Here is a 23,838-nt window from a genome sequence, read left to right on the forward strand (position 1 = left end):
AATACGTTATGTTGTTTCATCTGAGAACTTACTAGAAATGCAAATTCTCCAATCTGCTCCAGGCCTCCGGCGTCAGAAACTGGAGGGCTGGAGCCCAGCAATCCGTGTTATAACAAGCTCTCCGGGGGACTGTGGGACTCCCTGGTGCTGGAGAGCCTCTGCTCTGGGAGTAGTCCCTCTCCCCCCACCCCTGGGTGCTTTGTACACAGGCAGGATCAGGTGTCACCCGGGGACAGGATCCCAGTTAGGGGAGCGTCTTCGTGCATGGCTCTGTGTGTGTGTAGCTTTCTCTGCTACCCAGATTAAACCGGTCTGTGTCAATGCCTCTGAAGCCCACAACACACACCCTGGACCACTTCTGGCCTAAGCGCAGCCGGGCAGGCACTTGCAGTCCCAGAGGCTCTGCCTCCCGTTCCACTCTGTTCTCAGGAGTGCCCCTGGGAAGCAAGCCCCTTGGGCACGCGACGTGATGGTGACGGTCACTCTGCTTTACTTCTCTCCTTCTCCCTACGCCCTCGCTCCTGCTTCCTGATATCACTTCCCAAATAAACCACCTGCTCCCAAACTCTTGTCCCAGCTCTGCTTTGTTAGCAGTGGCCCAGTGGTGTACTTGCATAAGGACTTAGCTTAGCCTAGCTACAGCCGTGATTCCCAGCTGCAAGGCGGGCTAAGTGGAAAACACCCAAAGTAGATCAACTGAGGACCTTGCTTAGCAGAGATGAGTGGAATGGGTTCTTGTCTTTGCACAGAACATGGGACAGGAGCGGTCAGCAAGGTAGCAAGGTTTAACGAGGCAGGGCGTCCACCAGAACGGATGGGCACCTCTCCAGACAGGTGCTTGGTTTACCCTTAGACTGCAGTTTCCAAGGGAATGGGTCCTGCTCCTCCTGCCGGTGCCCCAGTCCTCCCTCCTGTCCTGGACAGTTTGCTGAGTGTGAGTTCGGTGGAATTCCGCCCATGGTTTTACCACCCAGTGTGATCAGGCTGGGTAGCCCACCTGCTACAGGGCAGAGGCAATCTCCCTAGGGGGCTTTCCTTGGGGGAAAGGCTGGGACCACCAGCAAGGCTCGTGGGGTGGGGGCAGGACTTTGTAAGGTAAAACCCTGGGCTGCTTCTAAGGTGTGCTTCCAAGGCCTCCCTTTGATTTCGCAGACACCCCCCCCCCCATACACACGTAGGCTGGTTTCTAACCTCCTACCCAACAGTGTCAACTGTGGAACCACAGAATGCTCTCACAAGTTCTCCTGAATGTCAGTTCTTGGAACTGCACAGAGCAAATGGATTTCATTACATCCACAGTGTGACACCCCCCTCCCCTTCGCACCTGCCCAGCAGCACCCAACCCCCACTGCTCGTCCCCTCCCCTTGCTCTAGGCCTCCTATCATGTTGACTCTGCGCCTCCTGGGTCCCTCAACCCGTGAGGAACTAGGGGAAGGGATCCCCGAGTAATAGGGAGAAGGCGTTGACTGAGGGCGGGGCCCGCTTCCACCAGCTGATCACCACTGAGACCCGGTTTCAGTAAACACCTGCTTCAGGCTCCCTTCATGTTTCTGAGTCCTTCCCTTGGTGGGCAGGTGGACCCTGGTTGGGTTACTTCTCACACGCTTCCAACACAGTCAAGACATGCTCAGCCTCCCAACCACATGCTCGTGGCGCAGTCTCCTCTCCGTAAGGGCGATCGATTGTGTGGAGCTTAGCTTGGCATCCACCAATAGACATTCAGAGTGTTGCAAATCACAGCTTGAGGAAAACTATTGCTTTAGAAACACAGAGGTGTTTCTACTCATACATGTAAACCTAGAGGGAAATTTTCAAAAGTAAGGTTGCGGGTCCAGGGTATACACATTTAAAAGTTGTATCAGCGCTGCCAGATTTCCCTCTAAAAGAGCTGTGCCAATTTGAATGCACACCCAAAATGTGTGAGGCTGCCTGTAGTACTCTGTCTCCCCATCACTGAAAGTTATCGATCTTTTGCAATCTCAGTAAAAATTAGCATCACATGGGTATTTTACTTTATGCTGCTGTAATGATAAGCTTGTATGAACATGAAAAACACTTTAAAGATTATATAATAGTCCATCTGTTGGATAGATAATTCCCATTTGATTTTACCATTTTGCTTTATTTTTTCTAGTCTTGTGCTATTATAAAGTATGATAAAATCAACATTGTTATAAATATTTAACCATGTCTCTATTTTAGATTGGAGTTTAGAAATTGGACTGTGTGACAAAAACATGAATTTTCTTTTTTTCCTGAGAGCCAGAAGGAGAGACAGCTAGAGCTCCCATTTGCTGGTTTACTGCCCAGAGGCCCACGAAGCCTGGGGTCAAAGTCAAGAGCTAGGAACTCAGTCCATGTCTACCACGTGGGTGGCAGAGACCCAAGGACTGAAGCCATTACCTGCTTTAGCAAGGAGCAGAGCCACAGGACTTGAAGCTCTGCGCTCCAGTGTGGGGTGTGGACGTCTGAACCACCAGACCGAACACCCCAGTGCGACGTAACTTCCCAGAGCGCTGAGTCACTCTCCACACCAGGCTTAGCAGGTGAGAACAACCATCTCACTCCCTTCAGCGTAATTGTTCTCACCATATCTGCAAAGGGAAGCCGTGGTGTGTCATTGTTGCTTTTATTTTAATTTCGATTTCTGGTAAAGCAGAAAAAAATTGCATGTATTCTCCATTTGTATTTTTCTTTTGCCATGTGCTGTTTTTCTTAGTTTATTTTTCTATTGTGCTGAATATCTTTCCTATTCGAGAGTAAAAACAATTTATATTAATTATCTTAACATCTAATCTCTTAATTTCATGGTCTCTTTAAAAGGAAATCTATCGGGCCAGCACCGCGGCTCACTAGGCTAATCCTCCGCCTAGTGGCGCCGGCACACCGGGTTCTAGTCCTGGTTGGGGCGCCGGATTCTGTCCCGGTTGCCCCTCTTCCAGGCCAGCTCTCTGCTGTGGCCCGGGAGTGCAGTGGAGGATGGCCCAGGTGCTTGGGCCCTGCACCCCATGGGAGACCAGGAAAAGCACCTGGCTCCTGCCATCGGATCAGCATGGTGCACCAGCCGCGGCGGCCATTGGAGGGTGAACCAACGGCAAAGGAAGACCTTTCTCTCTGTCTCTCTCACTGTCCACTCTGCCTGTCCAAAAAAAAAAAAAAAAAAAAGAAAAAAAAAAAGGAAATCTATCAAAAATAAACAAGGTCTAAACATAAAAAATATAAAACATTTTAATGAGAGACATTAAAGGAGACTCATGTGGAGAGGAAGCCCATGTTCATGGATAGAGCAACTTCCTTTCTACGTTTGTATTATCTCTGAAATATGTATTTTCATCACATACATGGTACAGTTTTACCATGAATATATAAAACATCACTTTTCCATGCCTTTCTAAGGGCAGTCCTCAGGCATTCTTGCTTTAGTTTTTCATGTGTTCATGGCGCTCGTGCTTCATTGTCTGTAGAGCGATTTCTTCCAGAACTTCTGGTGAACAGAAGCCCATCGTGCTCACGCGTCAGACTTGGTGATCTTTGCTGTTGTGAATGCCCTCTTGGGCTTCGCTGAAGACATCTGTTCTGGCCCAGGATCAGAATATTTCATCCATATTTTCTTCTAAAGTTTCACTTGTGATAGTTGAATCTTTTTTTTAAAGGATTTATTTATTTTATTTGAAAGTCAGAGTTACATTGGCCGCAACAGCCGGAGCTGCGCCGATCCAAAGCCAGGAGCCAGGAGCTTCTTCTGGGTCTCCCACATCGGGGCAGGGGCCCAGGAGCTTGGGCCATCTTCTACTGCTTTCCCAGGCCACAGCAGAGAGCTGGATCAGAAGTGGAGCAGCCGGGACTTGAACCGGCGCCCATATGGGATGCCGGCACTGCAGGCAGTGGCTTTACCCACTATGCCACAGCACCAGCCCCGCTAGTTGAATCTTTAGACCACTTGGAGTTGATAGGGACTTGATTTCATTCTGCCTGTAGATCATCAACTCTCCAGCTCGTGTATTGAAGTCTCTCCTTGCCCAGTGATTTTCCGTGCCACCTCTGTCATATTTCAAAGTTCTGCACATGCACAGACCTGGTGTCTCTGCTCAGTCCTTTTTACAATTTGCCCGTACCTGTGCCGAGGCCGCGATCTCAATTACTGTGTCTTTAAAATAGGACTTGAGCTCCGACAGGGCAAGTGCCTTACCTTTCCTCCTTCTTTCTGACGTGTGCTGGCTGTTCATGCTCTCGGGTCTCTTACCGCTCCATGGAAGTCCAAGAATTAGTTTGTCAGTTCCACACTGAACACAGAATAGAACCGTGCTGTTTCTGTGGATCAAACGCGGGGGACAGGGATGGAATATTATTCACGAACACAAAATTTCTTTACATTTATTTTGGCCTCATTACAGAATTTTGTGTATTTAAGCTTTGTTCCTTTATATCTTTTTGCAGGTTTAATTGAAGGTATTTTGCAGTATTACTGGGTTGCTGCTATAAACAACCATCTTAGTATTATATTTTCTAGCTGTTTATTGCTGGTTTATACTAATGCCACTGGCATTCATCTACTGATTTCATATCCAGCCATCTTGCTCAGGTTTCCTTTAATTTTAAAAATGTGTGGCTTATTGGGGGTTTTCTTTGTATTCAGGGATATCCTAAGCAAAAAAGAAAGGATAGTCACATATTTCTTCCTTTCCAACTCATATTTTTTATTTATTTTTCTTTGTTTAAATTTTTTGACTAGAACCTCCAGGAAATGTTGAATATCAGTGGTATTAGTGGATTTTCCTGTCATATTCCCACATATCAATATGACAGAAACAACCTAGTTGAAATATAGAGAAGTCGGATCAAGAGAAGGAAAGTGCAGCGTAAGCCCACAGCGAATGTTACATTATAGACATTTAATCGGCACAAGTTAAGGAAGCTGACATAACAAGTGTTGGTAGGACGTGGGCCACTGGGACCCCTTGACCTTGCAGGAAAGGCCTGGGCAGTGGGGGGAGGGGGGAAGCCAGGACCTGTGAGCCAATGTCCTTGTTCTGGAGCGTGGGTTAGGTGGTCGGCATAGATGCCCACAGAAACCCCTAAAAATTACACAAATGAGTACATAAAAGGAGACCTGAACGGGACCAGTGATGAGGCTTTTAATGAACCACTTCCACAGGCAACAGAAGCCCAAAAGAAAAAATAAAGAGGGAAAAAGAAGTATTGAAAACAAAGTAATATGCGCTCCCATCACATGAGCAATCTTTCAGCCGACTTTCACGCCCGTGTGTACGCAGTGAGAGAGGGGTGCCCAGACAACGCAGCTGGAACGAGGCTGAGATCCGCTCTCCGTGCTGCTTTCTAAGTTAGTCTCTTACGTATTTACAAGAGTGTTTTTTAAATTTCTCTCTCTCCTGACTCAATCTAATGCTTTCCTGTTCAGAAATGTTTTGAAGGAAGAGTCGAGAACATTGGGTTGAGTAAATGAAAAAGCAGCTGAAAAGAGAAAATGACGTCTGACTCGGATGTTTCCTTCGTGGGTTGTTAAGAAAATGGTGCAGAGAGGGAGGGAAAAAGAGATCTGGTGGCAGGACCGTTCCCAGGGAAAGACGATGTCTACAGCGTTCGAGATCTGGAGTTGAAGGTGAGCATCCAAGTGGGTGTTTGGTGGGCAACGCAAGCTAGAGGTTCGGTTGCGAGGAAACAGAAATACATCAAAGCAGAGATGATGACTGAACCAGGGAAACGTATGTGCGTGATGGACAAGAAATAAGAAGGACGTGAAGACGGCTGGTGCTGAAAGAACAATGTTAGGAAGAGAAAAATCAGAGTTCTGTGAACATCCACCACCGGGGAGAGAAGAGAGGAGGAGAGAAAGCAAAGCCCGGGCAGGCAGGGATCCGAGGGGCAGGACAGGTGGGCCGTGGGGCACCGACGCGAAGGTCAGAGGGGAAGAGTCTGGGGAGGCCTAGCAGTGGTGCGCGTGGAGGGGGATTAACGTGTGGTGGTGGCAGGGCTGGCACAGGGGTGGAGTCAGAGGCGCTAAGGGCAGGGAAGAAATGGGAACAGCCCGGAGCACCCAGCAGGGCGGCAGCTCTGTGCCATGCGCCCTCAGGACGTCCACCAGCGGGTTCTTCCAGCTTCCCGGGAACCCTGCCGCAGGCCACGGCCCAGCCGGGCAAAAGCCAGGTCCTCTGCAGGTCGCCAGCCCTTTCTGCCCAGCCTGGGGAGCCTCCGGCCCAGGGACGCCCCAGTTTCCCAGGACTGAATGCAGCCCCGGCGCTAGCAGATGCCGAATCTCTGTTCGCTGGCTGGCTGGGAGGATGAAGACATTTTAGGAGAAGCCTTGGAGGCTCCTGGCTGCACCTGGGGAACCGTGCACGCATTAGCATACTGTCAAAGGAGAACACCAGGCTACCCTGCTCGCAGCTTAGGAAATGAACAAATAGATCGTGGCGTGCAGGGAGCAAACTGCCAGTGGCCAAATGTGTTTTAATTTTAAATAAGTACAAGGGGACCCCGGGGCAGCAGGTTGAAGGACCGCGGATCCAAACTGCAGCATCGTCATGTCCTTTATTTTCTCCCATATGCAGTTTAAAAGCATGAAGTACGTGCACAGTTGCTAATGTTCCTGGAATGATCAGCAAACGAAAAAGCCTTCAGAAATCACATTTACTGCTTTCCACAAGAAATTGAGACAACGTGATATCCAGAGCTTAGATTGCACAAGAGATTTATGTTTCTCTCTCTTTTTTTAGGTCTCTTTACTGATGAGAAAGGGGAAAATAGCAACATGGAGGGGGTATCTTGCTTTCTACCTAACACGTGACTCCTCTGACAGCACAAAGAATCAGGTAACCCTACAGACAACTGACAAGCTAGCTAGTGATTGATTAGCTGTGCAGTTCTCTAAATACTTGTACATACCAACATCTGAGGCTGAGCATTCATAACCCATTAGCTCCAACGTGTATATTTATGGCTTGATAATCAGCCATCGTTAACAGTGAAGAAGCAACGCAGTGTTCACGTTTAGGAAGAACATACAAACGGAAGAAGCAGTGCCAACAACTCAAGATCGCCTTGCTCCCTTCCATGAACAATAAAGAATTAATCTCTGTATTTTAATAGTTAAATCATATCTGCTATTCTGTCTTATCTTAGCTGCCAGAGCTTCAGGCAGATTTTCCTTTTTCACATGAAATTTACAATGTCAACCTGGTTCCTACGTTAGGAAAAGTTGCATTAAATTTACCAGATTAAAGATAATCAATCCTCCTGTGGCCCTGTCTACATAGTCAACCTACAATAGCAACTATGCAAACAAATCCACTCAGCAGTGTCTTTCAGGCTGATAAAATTATTCAACACCCCCTTACGGGCTTCAGGAGGTGAATTAACTTCTCTGTAGCTCAAACTCACCCATGGTAATGCAGAAATAATGCCACCCACACTAGCCTCCTCTGATTATGGTAGGGGGCCGGGAGCAGGGGTCTCACTACGCACTGGGGTACCACACAGAGGAGGAGGGTGCTGACTGTACTTCACTCCCCGCACAGTGGGAAATCCGAATGCACCTGCTGAGGGGTCGAGTGCCTGGCAGCAGAGGGCCTCCCACCTAACATCTCTCCTAAAACTCAACGGTGTTGGTATTCTTGCTTGCTACATTTTCACAACAGCCAAAAAGAAGCAGCAGCCCAAGTGTCCATCACGAAATACATGGATAAACAAATACCCCTCCGCACACACACACACACACACACACAGGACTGTCCTGCACCCTTTAAAAGGAAGGAAACCCCGGCCCGTGCTACAACACGATGGACTTGAGGAAGTTGTGCTATGACGTCAGCCGGTCACAAAAAGACTGGGAGGTCTGGGGAGCGGCCAGGTTCACGGAGACAGGGACGGTGGTGGTCAGGGCCTGGGCAGGAGGGGACAGGGTGGCTGTCTACAGAAATGGAGTTGGTTTCTGTAACAAGAAAAGCTCTGGCGACCAGTCGCTCAGCCGTGCGAGTGTATTCAATGCTATTAAGCCACACTTACAATGATCAAGATGATAAATATTTAATGTGTATTTTATCACCATTAAAAATTTTAAACAAAATTTTAAAAAGCAATGAAGCTATCAGACAGCAAAACAACAACAACAACACCCCCCAACAGGGGCATCCAGGTCAAGGTGGCAGACTGGGCCCAGCGTGTGTGACCTTCTCCTGGGACTCCAGGCAAAGGACACTCAGGGAATTTTTAAAATGTGGGCGCCCACATCAGTGAAGGGACCAGAGGGAACAGTCGGGGGATAAGTGACCACCACGAAGGCCATGGGGAGCCCCGGCCACTGGGGCAGGCGAGGTCAGGTGCCCAGCAGTGCTCAGAGTCTCCAGACACGAAAACCACGAGTGCCCGGGGGGCGGCGCCTGTGGGATGGTCAGGCCCCCGGTCCACCCACAGCTCCTTCGCTCTGCAGACTGAGCGGGTACCATCACCCAGGGGAGCACCACCCTTAGTCTTCCCTGACTAAGTCTACTAGGAGTGCAGGCTGAACAGAGGCGGCTGGTGAGAGCGCGCTGGCTCCGGAACAGGACCGGCCCCTGCCGGGTCACGGGCCGTGCTGTCACAGAAGCCGCTGCCGGCCCCGCGCCTCCGTGAAGGCTGAGCCTCTGGGTGCCAAGGCCCCCCTGTGCCGCAGGCCCCCGGGAGACGTCTCCAGGCCTCCTCTCTGAATACTCGGGGTACCTGAGGAGAGTCTGCAGCATCAGAGAGAGAGAAGAATTAATACCTTCAGCAAAAATGACTCTGCCAGAGACAGAGATAACTGAGGGCCCGGAAGAGGCATTTTGTTTTTAAAAACCCTCGAATGTGCTCCAAGAGATCTGAGATGCGGCTGCATCATTAAAACGAGAGTTAGGCGCTATGGCAAAGGAGAGAGAACAAGAATTGCAAGTGGATGTAATCGTAATAAATAAGATGTGGGAAGATGACGGAAAGGAGATCTGGTACAGCAGAGGCAGGAGAGGACAGGGAGAAGACTACAGAGTTCTCAGGTAGGAAGTTGACGCACGAGGCCCAACATTCCTTTTGAAGGATTCTGGGAGTGGACTGGGTGTTTGGCACAGCGGTTAGAGCGCTGCGTGGGACGCCCACATCTTATGTCAGAGAGCATGGATTTGAGTCCCGGCTCTGTTCTGATTCCAGCTTCCTGCTAGTGTGCACCTGAGAGGCAGCAGGTGGTGTTTAGGGCCCTGCCATACAGGTGGGAAACCCAGAGCGAGGTCCTGGCTTCTGGCTTTGGCCTCAGCTGTTGAGGGCATTTGGGAAGTGAGTCAGTAGATAGGAGATCTCTGTCTGTCTCTATGTCTCTCTCCCTACCTCTCAAATAAATAACAAATAATTCAAAATAAAAGGATTTTGGGAAAAGAAGATAGAGAAAGGAGGAGGTTATCGAAGATGGGCTGGCACCGTGGCTCACTTGGTTAATCCTCCACTTGCGGCACCAGCATCCCATATGGGCTCTGGGTTCTAGTCCCGGTTGCTCTTCTTCCAGTCCAGCTCTCTGTTGAGGCCCGGAAGGGCAGTGGAGGATGGCCCAGGTGCTCGGGCCCCTGCACCGGCATAGGAGACCAGGAGAAGCACCTGGCTCCAGGCTTTGAATGGGCACAGCGCGCTGGCCATAGTGGCCATTTGGGGAGTGAACCAACGGAAAGAAGACCATTCTCTGTCTTCTCTGTCTCTCTGTCTATAACTCCACCTGTCAAATAAATTTAAAAGAAAAAGTTATCAAAGAAATTATGGTAGATAAAAATGCTTGGAACAGAAAGAAGTGAGACTTCCACTTAAAGGCATGATGGTGGGGGCCGGCGCCGTGGCTCACTTGGCTAATCCTCTGCCTGTGGCGCTGGTACCCCAGGTTCTAGTGCCGGTTGGGGCGCTGGATTCTGTCCTGGTTGCTCCTCTTCCAGTCCAGCTCTCTGCTGTGGCCCAGGAGTGCAGTGAAGGGTGGCCCAAGTGCTTGGGCCCTGCACCCCATGGGAGACCAGGAGAAGCACCTGGCTCCTGGCTTCGGATCAGCACAGCGCCAGCCGTAGCAGCCATTTCGGGGGTGAACCAACGGAAGGAAGACCTTTCTCTCTGTCTCTCTCTCTCACTGTCCAAAAAAAAAAAAAAAAAGGCAGGACGGTGGCAAAGACTACACGTGGACTTGCTAGACATGGAAGCCGGCACTTTCCACAGCACACCTGGAGTAACGCCCCGCCTGCTTCATGCCAGCAACTCTACGTTCCATCAGAGAGCCTATGATATCAGGAATGGTGTCAGAGAGCCCCGCTTCTCACCCCCAAGAATGAGCAATATTGCGTCTTAACCAATGATGATAAATTCCATTCTCTCCCATCAACAGTATCTAGGAGGTTGAGAGGTTGAAGGAATGTCTGCCAGGAAGATCTGCCTTCGCGTGGAGAGTCAGAGCCTGGAGAAGAGAAGGGACTTGCTCCACGCTAGTACCAGATGTCCGTGGGCGCTGTCTGCCAACTCCAAGGGCACGCCCAGCAGTGACAAGGTTCCTCTCCACGAGGCAGGGTGGATAGGAAGGGCCTGGGCCCTTCACGAAGCCACCGACCTGGGCACCTGACCCGGAAGCACCTACTTCTTCAGGGCATTGTTGAAGCCACTGTTTATCGAGTTTGTTTTGTTTTTGTTTTACTTACAAATGAAAGTATTCCTCACTGACAAAACATATCTTTATAAAATTCCATAGAAGCATGAATTAATGAAAGATCCTACAGGCTTCCGGAGGGGGAAAAATCACAAAGCAGCTGCACTGGCCGACTTCTCATTGACCAAACGGAGGCTGGAAGGTGATACAAGAGCCTCAGAATGCCACGGTGCATCGCTGTGCACCCAGCACGCTGCAGGTGCAGGCTGGAGGCAGCACGTGGAGGAGGGGTAATCGGAAGTAGTTCAATGAAGTTACCACTTTCACAGATGTCAGAGGGGAGACTGATTTCTTTTTTTCTTTTATTTTTAATATTTTATTATTTTTGAGAGGTAGAGTTACAGACAGAGAGAGGGAGAGGCAGAGAGAAGTCTTCCATCTGCTGGTTCACTCCTCAAATGGCCACAATGGCCAGAGCTGGGCCTATTCGAAGCCAGGAGCCAGGAGCTTCTTCCGGGTCTCCCATGTGAGTGCAAGAGCCCAGGCACTTGGGCCATCTTCCACCGCTTTCCCAGGCCATAGCAGAGAGCTGGATTGGAAGAGGAGCAGCCGGGACTCAAACCTGTGCCGATCTGGGATGCCCACGCCTCAGGTAGAGGCCTAGCCCACTACGCCACAGCACAGCCCTGAGAATGGATTTCTAACCCACCCTGTGAGTATGTAATGTGGGTGGAGGAGTGGGGGTACCATAGGGGCAGAAGGAGTGCACATAAACAGTGGTGGAACTAATCAGGAAATCCCAGAGCAGCACTTTATAGGAGGCCTGGAAGCAGTTGGCCCAGACTGCACCGTAAACCAGCAATCTGGAATGAGGACAGCGCCAAGAGGAAGGTTCCCGGAGCAGGGGGCCACCAGCAGTGAGCTCCAGTGGCGTCGTGGTGTCGGGGTAGAGACAGGCTGCATTTCTCCCCTCGAAGACAGAAAGCAAGGCCGCCAGCAACTCCAGGGAAGCAAACAGCCCAAGTGCATGAGACTTAGGGAGCCAGGGGTGTCCTCCTGTGAATGTCTCAGGGGTCACAGCAGAGGAGGAAAAGTCATCTCAGCTCACTGTTTGTAAGGGCTTGGATTGTAGCTGGAGTTGTTAGGAAGTCAGTTATGAGCTTACGCGTGTGTGACAAAGGCCTAAAGGGAAGACGTCTATGTCCAGCATCTGCATCTGCATCTCAAAGTCATCCCCATAGCGTTTCAGGGGCAGCCCAGTGTTTGCATCCTGCCCTGCCCCCTCCTACCCAATAACCTGCCAGGTGGGGGTCCCCACCCCTTCTGCCTGACAAATCTTCCACAATCTCCCAGATGCAGCCCAGTATCTGCATCTCAAACACCCTGCTCCTGATCCCCATTCTCCAGGGGGTCCTGCTCACCCCTCCTCTGAACCCAGGATGGTGCCAGCTAGGCTTCCTCCTGTCTGATACCTTCAGGGGAAAACTCAGATAGGAGCTTCTTAATATTTACAGCCATAAAATCCTTTGTTTCAGGAGGAGATGTGTGAAAACAAAGACCCACCTCCTTAAAAACCCCGGCCTCAACAGGACGGCGCGCTCAGCCCTCTGCCTCTATGCTAAGTCGCCTGCCTGCCTGGCCAGGTGTCATCTCTCCACTCAACCACGTAACCTCGCTCCTTCCCCCTGTCCGAGCCACTGCACTCACTCTCTCTCAGGTCCTGTCTGGAGGGGTGCCCATCCGTCCTTATGGATGTCCCTTCCTAATAAACTTTGTTACTTTACTTTCCACTACTCTGTCTCACGCCTGAATTCTTTCTTGCGTGAAGACAAGAACCCTGCCATTCACCGGTAACAGAGTCACAATAATGTGCATGTTGGTTATTGGTTTTCATTATATGAATCAACCTGTAGCAAAAGAATGAAGACTGACTTATGTAAGAACATATTTTTTAAATATTTTATTTATTTATTTATTTATTTGAGAGGTAGAGTTACAGACAGTGAGAGGGAGAGACAGAGAGAAAGTTCTTCCATCCGTTGGTTCACTCTCCAAATGGCTACAATGGCCGGAGCTGCGCTAATCTGAAGCCAGGAGGGATCCGGGCCTGAGCCTCTGTATCTACGCTCCGTCCCCTGGAATTGGTCAAATCCACTTCCTTCTTAAATCATGTTTGGGGCCGGCACCGCAGCTCACTAGGCTAATCCTCTGCCTTGCGGCGCCGGCACACCAGGCTCTAGTCCCGGTCGGGGCGCCGGATTCTGTCCCGGTTGCCCCTCTTCCAGGCCAGCTCTCTGCTGTGGCCCGGGAGTGCAGTGGAGGATGGCCCAGGTGCTTGGGCCCTGCACCCCATGGGAGACCAGGAAAAGCACCTGGCTCCTGGCTTCCGATCAGCGCGGTGTGCCAGCCACAGTGTGCCGGCCGCGGCGGCTATTGGAGGTGAACCAAAGGTAAAGGAAGACCTTTCTCTCTGTCTCTCTCTCTCACTGTCCACTCTGCCTGTCAAAAAAAAAATATATATATATATAAAATATTAAAAAAATATTAAATCATGTTTGGCAGAAAACATGCAGTTGGTGCCCACTATTGATGAATGAGTGAACGAACTAACAGATGGCAGAAGGAGGAGGGTGCACCTCTGCAAGGCCTCACAGTGAAAGACTCTTGCAGGTCCAGGAGGACGGAAAGGCCAGAAAACAGAGACCTTTCTTGGCTTTCTTGGCACCATGAGACTCTCAGGGACAGGAGGGGCACCCATGATTGCTAAGGTGGAATTTCCAGTTAGCTTGGCAGGAAGGGGATAAAATTAAATTTAAAGAGGAAAAAGAAAACAGTACCGAGTGCCTTCTAAATTTGTCATTCCAATAGCTACAGACTGCGGAGCGCCGTTAGCACCCCTGTTGGACTTTAGGAACGTGGAGGATCAGAACACCAAGTAACTTGGCCAAGGTCGTTAAGAATAGCAGAGCTGGCCTTGGAGCCCGCCTGGGACCCCAGACGCCGCTGCACTCACCTAAGTTCCATTCTGGGCCAACCCCACTATTATTTGTTACACAGACTCTGTGGGCACCCTGGGGATGTCTTGCAAAGATAACATTGTTTTGCCAGGAAAGTGAGCTTGAAGGCCTTTTGGCTCCCACCACATGGGTGGAACAGCCACTGCAGAAGTGGGTGAGGCTGGCTCTGCTGGGTCCTGAGGTCTGGCGGGAGCCCCATGTCTGCTGGCAGAGGAAAGGAGGGGCAGCGGAGAGCCGGGCCGTGGGGCGTCCACAGTGAGGACACAGGATCTCCAAGCACCTTGGAAAAGAAAGAAATCCCTTCTTGGGGTGGACCTCCTGCAGCTGGGCCACCGCCTCGCTGAGACGCTGACTCTCAACGTTCCCGGCAGCTGCGGGAGCCTCTGGCTTGCAAGAGTGGTCCCCTGTGGGAACAAGGAACATTGCTAAACTTAATTTTAGCCCAATGTTGGATTTACAGAAAGAGTGAAGCGAGTGTGGAGTTCCTGTGTGCCCACACCCAGTTCTCCCAGTGACCAACTCCACGTGTCAGCATTGCAGGGTCACGGGTAGCAGACCAGTGCTGGTGCATCGTTGTTAGCTAAGTGGGGACTCGCTAATGCTTAAACAAGGCTTGACATGTGGTGAACTGAACAGTGACGCCTAATTACACAGACTTCCTTGGGTTTCCCTTTTTCTGGCCCAGGCTTGCATCCAGGCTACGACATTCAGTCATCAGGTCTCATTAGATGTGACATCACCATACCCCTTGGTTAGGACTATTGGGTTTTTGTTTTTTGTTGTTTTTTGTTTGTTTGTTTGTTTGTTTTAGTTTTCTTGTTTCTGATGACTTGACCACTTTGAGAACTATGGGCTAAGAAGCTCGTGAGGTCTCCCTCTTTCGGAATTTGCCTGATGATCTTCTCGTAATTAGACTGGGTCATCTACTCTGGGGCAGGAGACAACAGAGCACAGTGCCTCTCGTGACGTCACCCCAAGGGTGTGCGCTGTGCACACAGCTTACGCTGCTGTGCTGACGTGGTCACCAGGCTGGAGTAGTGTTTGTCAGGTAGGAGCTTTTTTTTTTCAGAGTCCAGAACTGGAGGGGCAGTCACAGGGCATGGCGACACGTGGGGCTACACCTCCTTCTGCTCCTTTGTTCCTGCAACCAGGCACGCCCCCTACTGGGGAGCCAGGACCGTCAGATTCAGTAAACACACACCATCCCGAGGGCTGGGAGGGCAGCCTCCGAGCTGACCACCACGCCTGTACCTCAGGAAGGCTGCTCGCGCATCCACGGCCGGCTACTTCAGGGTGGAAGGGTACAAGGTTCGAGCCACAGGCTCCCTCTCAGACCTCCCCCACCCACAAGTGGGTTCCCAGCGGGATGCTGTGCCTATGCAGCTACTGGACAACAGTCCCAGCTGAGGCCACGTGGCCACGCAAGGCAAACCCTTATCAGTATAGATATCCTTCCCTTTGAGGACGAAGCCCCGGCCATTCCAGAATACAAGGGCCCAGTGAAGCTGGCTTGCCTCTAAGTGGCTGGCTGACCTCTGCGAGGAATCACGCCCTCTCGCGGCTCAGCTGGGGAGGCTCTGCCACGCCGGCCCCTCCATCCCTGCGCCCATGTGGTCAGTGATGACATCTGGTGAGTATCACCTGGCCAAGACCGCTGCCTACTTTGTTGTTCAAATATCCTTCCCATGCCTCCACACCACGCCTCCTCGCTTCTCATCTTTCAGTCTTCTCCCGTCCTGACAAGCTGTGCAGGTCACCAGTGGTGCCCAGGAATCTATACATAGTCCCATATCACTCTCCTTCCACGTGCAGGGGACAACGCCACCACTTCCCAGCGGTCCTTGGCCTGGCACTCACCCAGTGGTTTAAAAAACGACTCTAGGTGAGTGTTGTCGCCTCAAGGTTGGGGGGCTATGGGGGTGTTTGAGATCCATGTGAGACATACTTGCACCAACACCAGCTGACTCTGTGCATCTGCCCTTAGGTCTACTGTTCCCATGACCCGGAAGGATGAGTTCCAAGTGAGCACAATCATCAAAGTCACTCGCCGACATGGGCCGCAACAAAGCGCGTGTGCGATCCAGAGCACCGTGAGCATTCTGCAAGAAGCGGTTCATCCTCACGGCCGGCACTACGAGGTCAGCCGTTTTATTAATGCTTACGTTTTACAGATGGGAACGTGGAGGCTCCAAGAAGCAACATCGCTTTAAGTAATACCCAAATCTGTCTGACTCTCGTTTACTTTTTTAAAGAATTATTTATTTATTTGAGTTACAGGTCTTCCATCTGCTGGTTCACTCCCCAGATGGCCTCAACAGCCAGGGCCTTGCCAGGCTGAAGCCAGGAGCCAAGAGCTTTATCCAGGTCTCCCATGTGGGTGGCAGGGGTCCAAACACCTGAACCACTTCCACTGCTTTTCCCAAGCCATCTGCTGGAAACTGGATCAGAAGTGGAGCAACCAGGACACCAATCTGCACCCATATGGGATGCTGGCACCACAGGCGGCAGCTTTACCCACTATGCCTCTATGCCACAATGCTGACCCTCCCATATATCTTAGTCATGCCCATATACTTTTTTGAGGGCAATCACACCGCTTAAAAATGTCATACAGACAAAGCCATAGGTGTCAGCACACAGATACACTCCCAGACAGGTGCACTGGACCAGGTCTTTGATGAACTGGAGGAATGAAACCACTCCTGCCTGTGCCTCTCATTGACTGGACCTAATGGGAGGACGTCAGAGACAAGAGAATCTACAGACGCCGTCCTTGTACCCCAGGGGCCTGGGGCATCTCTGGAGCAGGGTGGTGGGGTGGAGAGCAGACACACAGAAGGTGATCCGGACCTTGCTCGTCATCTGTCTCTCCGACTGAATTGTAAGCTCCAAAGGAGCAGAGCTGTGAGGACCCTTGGGTCACTCAATGATCTGTCTCAGCACCTAGCACTGCGTCTGTACAGAGCAGATGCTTGGTAAACATTTGTCCCATAAGTGAACGAACAGTCACTGCCCGCGCCAGCTCCCCATCCAACACCAGCCGGGGCAGGATGTGGCCAACCACAGCAGGGAGCCAGACCCTCCCTGCGCCCATTGGTTTCTCTGCTGTCAGTGGCCGATTCTGCATAGCGCTGCAGCAGTGTCGTGGGTAGTGGGGGTTGCCAAGGCTGTGTGCACACGAGGCTGAAGTACTTGCTTTCTGGCCTCTCCAGTTCTCCGATCTTTCCCGCAGGGAGACAGCTCATTCCCGTATTGCTCAGGGTGTGTGGGCCTGGGAGTCCGGGAGACACAAGGAGCCAGTCGTGGAGAGTGACCCGCTCTCAAAGCCCAAGCAGGGCGCAGGTGGGAAACGACTTCCCAAGCCAGACTCTGTACAGTGACTTCCTCTACACAAGCCCCGAGAGATGCCCCAAGAAGGAGACACCCTCACCCAGACGTCAGCCAGACGTCAGACGTGAGACCACCGTGCCGTCCGCAGCGAGAGAATCCACGTGATAAGTGTTCCCTGGTTTCTCACCTCACCGGTCTCGGGGGTAGATAATGAGACCCCAGGACGGGTCTACCGGAAGGGCTTCCATTTCCCATGGGTCTCGGGGTCTTGCAGAGTAGGGTCCTGTTCTGCATGCTCCCTTCTCACCAGAGCCAACGTCCCTCAGGGCTTAAGGGCAACCCGGAGCCACGCTTCTCCCCTCTGCTGTGGACCTGGAGCCACGGACTCCATCCTAGGTATCTGAGTGGGGGGCGTGGCAGGGCGGGGGCCACAGAGCGTGGGGCAGTCCACATTTCCAAAAGGCCTCAGTGTGGAAGGGGGCGTGGGCTGTCCCTTCATGCCTGCCTCTTCTGCTGCCTCCTGGTCCCCCTCCCAAAGAGGCGGGTGGACTCTTCCCTTCCCCGTCTCCCCTGGGGTTTACCTCCTGCTCCAAACTCCAAAAGCCCCAGGAAACCCACACCACAAAGCTCACCAGAATGCCCACAGACCTCAGCCAGCCCAAACTGAGTGCACTCAGAGACAGCTGTGCAACACTACACCCACATCTGCTGTCCCCACGGACACGACAGGAAGTCATTTGCACCTGGGGTCATCCTGCCAGAACACATAGCCGAGTCCTGGCTCACCGGAACAAAGTTTGCTGACACAGCACTCTGGTCACGTTGCCTGGGGCATCGCCTTTGGGTGAATGAATTATCCCCAGGGATCAGTAACTCCCTGGTCAATTTATGTGCCTGGAGAGCCACATCTGCCGTACTACATGAATTGTGGGTCTGCTAGCCCGCTATGCATGCGGACGTTTTTATGGGCTCGACTTATTACAGGAAGCTTCATATTGTCAAGTGCGGCAGGAGTAATATCATTAGTATTTCATTTGGAAAAGTCTCGTTCCACTGTTTCTCAGAGCAGACGAATGGCTTTGGGGTCATTTGGGTGACCTACTGTGACCTCCACTGGTCTTGCTTGCAGTCTTCCTTCGATAGCAAAGAACAAGGAACATAAAATGGTGTTTCTGGGGCTGCCAGGGTTACCTGTTTGGTTGTCCGTTGTAGAAAGTGCTGAAGGGCAGCTGGAAAGAAAGCTCAGGTGGGCACCTGGCACGGGCCCACCGACTCACGCTGTTGTTAAATACGCAGAGAACATGGTATTCACAGTAGACCTGATCCCTGCCCCCACCCACTTCCTCGCAGGCAGCACATCCGGTGACGCGGGCGTCCGTAAAGAAGCGAATGGAAAAGATTGTGGGAGTGGGGATGCTGAGATGGCAGAACCACGATTCCAGGAACGCCGGCCAATCAGCATGGAGGCTGGGCTGGGGTTCAACACAGCTGCCCCCCAACGCCACCCTCGCGCCCCGGATGGAGCCCAGGTGGCAATTAGACCGCCGGGGCGCAAACGCGTCTCTCGCCCGGTGCATTCCATCACAGCAGTCTCTGGGGAAAGCGAGGGACCCACATCGGGGTGAAGACGAAGACGCAGCCCTACAGCTGCCCCGGGAGGAAGCTCGGAGCACTCGCTGTTAGCACCTACTGCCTGAGCACTTCCTGCGGGCTGGGAGGGACGGCCGTTCCTTTTCTTTAACACTGACATCTTGGCTCTGAAGGCAAATGTTTGCTCGCTTGTTTAGAATAAGAAATGCGTGTGCTGGGTTGTGTCTGATTCGGGGTCCTTAACCCGCCCAGCGGCTCTGAAGGCAAAAGGTCTGTTTAAGGTAGGCACAGCCTCTTGCGAGGCCGGCTCAGGGCCCCCTCCTGTACACAGAGAAAGGGATGGGACAGGAGCACCTCTGTTTAGGCCTCACACTGTGTAGAAAACAAAGCATGGCTTCCCATTCCGCTTTCTGTTTGGTAACGGATTTGGCGCCATGATATTGCCTCACATCTGAAGTTGACCGGCTCGCGGGAGGGATCCACTGGCTGGGCTGAAAGGAAGAGCTGGGGGCTGGAGGGGGGAGGCGTGGGCTGCACCGCAGAGCGTTTGCCTCGCAGGACCTGGATGAGCAGAGTCGGGGCCTTGGCTGGCGCAGCCTCTGTCCGACAAAGAAATAGGACTGGAAGCCGGCAGCGGTCACTGCAGGCAGATCTCCCTGACCCCTGAACGAGCAGGGGCTGCTGTCAGGTGGTCCGCGCACCTGTCAGGTGGTCCACCCACCCCCCGGAGGAACCGCGCCTCTCTGAGCACAGGCTGAGACTTGGAAGCGAAACGGAAAGAGGACCAAGCACCGAATGCCTGGGAACCGTCTCCCGAGCCAAAGTCATTTCTGGGGCAGCCCCTCCACCCTGCTGACACCTGTGTCCAGATGGACACTCTGACCTTGGCACGGCCACTCAGGTCCTCTTCTGTCCATGCTGGGCCTGGCCTTGGCTGGAACGCCACAGAGGGGCGGGAGGGGGAAGCCATCTGCCGTGGGAGGGGTTGGCTGCAGGTCCTCTCGGGAGACAGGTGGTTCAGCGGCGGGGAGAGCCCACCTGGCTGAAACGAATCTGAGAATGGCTGTGGGCCGGGGACATGGAGCTCACAGGCAGACGGGGCCAGGCAGAGGGGCGGGCAATGAGGAACTGGGTCACCCTCGGTGTGGCCCGGACCGACGTCCCTGGAACCCAGCCCTGCCAGCAAAGGCAGAGCCAGCACCCCAAGGTGAGAAGAGAGGACTGGAGGCCACGGGGAGTAGGCTGGGACCCGGGGGTGGGGGCTCCCTATGGCTGCACTGTGCTGTCCATGAGCTCTCTGTCACTGATCACCCCAGGAAATGCTTCTGGAAAATGTCTTCTTCGGCTTGGTCCAGTCCAAAGTGACTCCTGGGGTCAGGTTATCACAGACAGGGAGTGCTGACATGGGGATCCCCCCCATGGTGCATGGGATCTGTCTCCACTAGCTCAGCGCCCCCCAGAGCTGGGTGCAGCACCAAAGGGCTCCAGGGGACCGTCCCCTGACAGGGGAAGCACTCTGGGCAGAGCCCCCAGGATCCAACCCACTCGGGCTTGACCTCAGCAAAGCCGCTGAGCTCTGCACACCACAAGCACTCACGCGCCAGGTGACGGAGGCGGATCTGGCAAACAGAACATCTCTCCACTGCCAGCAGGAGCGAGGAGGGTCTTGCAGCCTGGTGACTGTGAGCGTCAGGGCTGCAGGTCTCAAGTCCTGCGATCTTGGGGAAGTTACCTCCTCACCTGAGCCCGCATTCCCGCACTGATACAGTGCTGTAGCAATGCCTCGGTTATTTGACGCTTGCAGAAGAGTGACGGGACAGGCAGGGAGTCTCCCTGGTTATCCTTTCTTCAAAACTCCTTCCGGTAAAAAAAAACCCTGTGGTTCCATGGGTAGTGGGAAAATCATCCTTAATCCGTCACACCTCTGGAACACTAGCCTTCGAGGGCCGACTTCATTTGCACAGGTGGAGGATTCGATAAGAAGAAGCTGCAGGTGCACCTAGACTGGATGGGCTTGCGCAAATCACTTTTCCTGGCAGCTTCAGGGCAGACCCACAAAACAGGTGGACTGCACCAGCAGGCTCCCTTCTGCACCAGTGCCAGTCACACAGCCCTGGTGGCCTCGCCTGGACCTCCTCAGGGAGGGCCTTTTTCTCGCAGAGATTCCTACCCAGCTGATGTAGAAGGGGTGTGGTCTTCAGAGCAGTGGCCCTGGACCAGCGGGCAGATCAGGACCAGCCAAGAAGCTTTGCCAAGTGCAGCACAGCCAGTGCACCCCAGGGCTCCCTGTGTGATGCCTGCAAGGGAGTGTGGGGTTCGCGCTTCCAAAAGCTGGAGTTTAACAGAAAAAAGAAACCGAAAGTCTGAGAGTGAATAGCACCAAAAACAGTGGAAATTTTAAGAAAAAGGAAGGGCAGGTTGAAGAGTTCCTTCTGAGGTTGATCAGTTTTCCAAAACGGCACACGAATAATTCATTATTTAATTAATTCAACATCAACAGGGCAGGTGTCTTGGTATAGGCAGTAGAGCTGCCTGCGACCCTGGCATCCCATACAGGCACTGGTTCGTGTCTCGGCTGCTCCACTTCTGATCCAGCTCCCTGCTAATGGCCTGGGAAAAGCAGGAGAAGATGGCCCAAGTGTTTGGGCCCCTGCCACCACATGGGAGACCCAGAAGAAGCTCCTGGCTCCTGGCTTCAGCCTGGCCCAACCCTGGTGTCGCAGCTATCTGGGGAATGAGCCAGTGGATAGAAGATTGCTCTCTCTGTCTCTCTCCCTCTCCCTCTGTAACTCTGACTTTCAAAATAAATAAATAATTTTAAAATCTACTCTAAAATTAATAATAGTAATTCAACATCACTTTATTGATCACCCAGTAAGGGGTACATCACCACACACTGGGGGTTCAGACTTCTGTATGAGCAACACTTCAGAGGCGGAATCTCCCAGACCCCAACTCTCCAGACAAGGGAAACAGGCCCAAGACGGAAAGTGAATGGCCCACATCACACAGTGGAGCTGGAGAGAATTAGAAGCCAGACCCCTGGCACACTCACATCCAGCCCCAGCTGCTCACCGGGGACAGTGGACGTGTGCTGTGTCACCTATCAATGTTTTTCTGCTGATTCCAAGGGTCTGTGTTTTCTCCTTAAAGTCAGAGGCTGTGACCGCGCAGGCTCCAGCCTGTGCCTCCGCCAGGCAGGGATCTGCTGAGTCATGATTCCCTTCCCGGGAGCCGAGGGCCTCACGTGGCCCCAGGCTGGCCTCACGTGGCCCCAGGCTGGCCTCACGTGGCCCCAGGCTGAGCTGTGTTTGCAGCACCTGCCTGGCCCCCAGAGGCGGATAGGAGGAGGACAGACCCCACATCCACACCGTTCTGCTTGATCCTTCCAAAGGGCTGAGGAGGTGGATGAGAGAGGAAAACCCAAAAGACGGCGGTCAGCGAGAAAGGGGTGGGCGTAGGGGTGGCATGGCCGTGGCTGTGCAGGGGCAGCTGCTTCCGGTCCTGCCCTCTGCTTGGTGCAGGCCACAATCTTGCTCGCCCTCCCAGCTCTGGGCACGCATGCTCCCTCCGCGGACTCCCCACCCCCTCAGCTCAAGCATCACTTCTGTTTCCACTGCCCCACGCTGCCAGGGGCTCTGCTCCCATCAGTCCCACGCCCAGACCCCTCTCGGCTCTCAGCTGTCCACGCAGGGCTGCATCGGTCAGGGGTCAGCTCCTTACAGGCCGGAACCCCATTTAACCCAACATGTGACTCCCTGATCCCTGCCACACACACATTCCAGGTCACCTAGGATGGTGCCAAGCCCAAAGTATGAGCTCAGTAAATTTTTACTGAAGTTGAGAGAATGACAGAGTCCAGAACTATTAGAAGCAACAACTGAGAACTCTGTAAGAATGGCTGCTGAAAGTCCTGGCAGCAAACACCCGGGCCGGGCGTTCCTGTGGGGAGGACTGGGTTTGCAGCCGGGGTCGTTATCTTAATTGTTCAGCAGGAGTCAGCACGCTGCTCGCTCTCTGTGCCAGGCACCGTCAGAAACCACCCCAAACGCGGCCATGGAAAACCAGGGCCCAGGACCAGGCAAGGAGGGAGGCCTGCCTGGCACTGTCAGGCAAAGGCAGGGTCAGAGTGAGCTCCACCTGGCACGCCGGGCCCCGGCCTCGCCCCACTCCCCTCCCTGCTGACAACAAGCTCGGGCTTAGGCGCTGCAGGGCTTCTGTGGGGTGCCAGGCTACGCTGGGTGGGTCTCCCGGCATGGCTCTTGCAGTGACCGTTGGCTGCCAGCTCAGCTTGCAGGCCGTGGGGTCTAGCTCAGCGCTGGACCCCTGGGCCTCTTTCCCCTTCCTCTGGGCCCCGGGGCCTCTCCCTGTGATGCCGCCTCACATTCTCTCCAAGGGACCCCAACAGCAACAGCTCCAAAGGGAAGGAGCAGCACTGCTCCAGGTCAGGCTGGGCCGGGGGCATCTTCACTCTCACAGCAGCCGTTGGTCAGCTCAGCCTCGGGACCCGGGCAGACCTGGAGAGGAGGGAGATAGCACCACCTCTCGACAAGGACAGGATCAAGGACGTGCAGCCACCTTAACGCACCGTGATGCACTCATACGCGATCACGCCGCTGCCCTGGCCCAGGGCATTCCAGACACAGGGCGTTCGGCTGTGCTGCTGGAACCCATCCTCGCCAGCTTCTCTGAGCCTCAGTGTGTCACTCAGAAGACGGTGATACCAACATCCGCCCGACAAGCACGTAGTGAGTGCCTGCCACGAGCCAGGCATGGTGGCAGGTGCTGAACGTGTGCGGGCGAGCGGGACGGATGCCTCTGCTCCCAGGGAAGAACAGCCTGGGAGAGAAATGGGTCCGTCACACAGGAAGCCGTGGGGAAACGGGTTCTACGCTGGCGCGAGTTCCGTGAAGGAAAGGAAGAGGACAGGTGGGGGCAGAGGGGGGACCCGGAGGTGACACTGCTGAGACCTGGAGGGGAGGTGAAGGCGCGCGTGGGGTTAATACTCTGAACAGAGGCTGCACCCACGCGGGAGACCCGGAAGAAGCTCCTGGCTCCTGGCTTCAGATCAGCGCAGCTTCGGCCATTGCAGCCATTTGGGGAGTGAACCAGTGGATGGAAGACCTCTCTCTCTCTCTCTCTCTCTCTCTCTCTCTCTCTCTCTCTCCTCCCCCCCATCTCTCTGTAACTCTGCCTCTCAAATAAATAAATCTTTCAAAAAAAAATTTCACTCCCTTGGAGTGAAACCAAATTTCTCTCAAATCCCACAT

General features: G+C 53.1%; 1 pseudogene; it reads left to right on the plus strand.

The window, feature by feature from the left end:
- The window catches only part of LOC100341903 (POU domain, class 5, transcription factor 1-like), a 37,487-nt pseudogene extending 14,336 nt beyond the window's left edge, over positions 1-23,151 (plus strand).
- Positions 23,152-23,838: the final 687 nt, after the last annotated feature.

The sequence above is a fragment of the Oryctolagus cuniculus genome, chromosome 15 (assembly GCF_964237555.1).
Source record: "Oryctolagus cuniculus chromosome 15, mOryCun1.1, whole genome shotgun sequence".
Classification (NCBI taxonomy): domain Eukaryota; kingdom Metazoa; phylum Chordata; class Mammalia; order Lagomorpha; family Leporidae; genus Oryctolagus; species Oryctolagus cuniculus.